Source organism: Homalodisca vitripennis, unplaced genomic scaffold (genome assembly GCF_021130785.1).
Source record: "Homalodisca vitripennis isolate AUS2020 unplaced genomic scaffold, UT_GWSS_2.1 ScUCBcl_7171;HRSCAF=14735, whole genome shotgun sequence".
Lineage (NCBI taxonomy): Eukaryota > Metazoa > Arthropoda > Insecta > Hemiptera > Cicadellidae > Homalodisca > Homalodisca vitripennis.
In genome coordinates this window covers 14,097-15,858 of record NW_025783344.1, presented here as the reverse complement: position 1 = coordinate 15,858, position 1,762 = coordinate 14,097, and positions in this window count along the sequence as shown.

Below are 1,762 nucleotides of genomic sequence, written 5' to 3'. Positions count from 1 at the left end.
TTTACCGTAGCAACCGCTCTGTGTGCATGAGTAATGAAGTTATTATGGATCCAGGCCAGGTCGCAACAAGCGGTCTTTAAATAATCAGCGGGTTCTTTGTGACGCTAGGTTCTTGCGTTCAACACCCTAATTGCCATAATTTGTAACATAATATGTATAACAAATTCTAGATACTGGAAAATTTACACAAACCAGTTGTTTATTTTGTAAGAAGGGATTCAATGTATGCTCCTTAGTTGTATGGTTCTAGGTATCATCCAAGTTATTTAATTTCGGAAGCGCAAAACAGTCTCTTAGTCCTTATTCCCTTATCTTTTTCTGAGCGAAACATTAGCCTACACGTGCTATCACATCTTGTACTTTCAATTTCTTCGATCTTGAAATATTGCAACAATCAACCAAAAAAAGGAGAAGAGAGATATCCGATAGAGAGTTATCTAGTTTACAATTTTTAATGTTAAATAAATTAACTATCACGTTCATGATACGCACATACCCTTATAATATTATTGGGGGTTTCCCACTATCTAAAGCTACCTCTACTTATATTTTTATCTACCAATTATATCAATAATTATATCAACCACTGGTGAAAATACTTAGATTAAAGTAACATATACATGGCCAAGGAATCTTTGAGAGGCTGCTGGATGATGGACAACAGGAAATATATCCTTCGCAGAGAGTGGGATGCGTGCAAAGGGTTCTTCCTCGACGGTCCATGTAGTGCAGTGCGTTAAAATTCGAAATAAATAAATTATAATCTTTTTAATTTAGAGAAGGAGTGGTCCATAAAAATATTATAAAACTAATAAGTAAATATTCTTCAATACACGTGTTTGATTTCAATTCCTATCAGTACCTATCCTACTTAAAGTCATTAAACAGTCTTTTTATAAAGTCATTAAGCATGTTATGAAAGTTGAGGGACCTAAAAAATACATATCAGTTAATAAACTTTACCTCTTCTAACGCCTGATTTTCCAAGAACCCTTGCTTTCTAAATTTTACCTAAAATTCACAAGATAGCAATGACACGACAAAACAGACATATAGTTTCAGATTATGATTCTCCAACAGAAATAGTCTCCAGTTTTATCGATTAGATTTTGCAGCCAATAGTAAAATATCTGAAGTCGCACATCAACACTGATCACTTCATCGCAAGACTCAATGACGTGCAGTGATCTATTCCCAGCGAGGCAATTATAATTATCATTGATTTCCTGTAACTATACACGAACGTTTCTCATCATTTATATGAATAAGCAATATATAGTTTTCATAATAACTAGACCTAACCACCAAGTCTTCGTACAAAATGTATAATTACTTTACTTAGTTTTATTTTAATTAGGAAGTACTTTACATTTAAAGAAAACATTTACTTACAAATTAATGGAACAAAAATCGCACCTGCTTATGCCAATCTGTCTATGGAAAAATTAAAAGAAGTTTTTTTTGAACTTCTCAATCCTACAAACCTCTTGTATGGTTGAGATAACTTAACTATATCTTGAACTTGTGGAAGTCTTTTTGAAAATTTACTGTATTCAAACAATATAAACGTATCCAATTAGAGGAGAAATTAATTGTAAAACTAAAACTGTAACTTGTCAATCAACATGTAAAAAATGTGCAATGGACTATATTGGATTGACGACAAACCAATAACATATACAGACGAGTTATAATTATTTATTTCTGTTTGTTCCAATTAAAAAGCAATTTGAAAACGTGGTTTCACTATACACATTAGGCC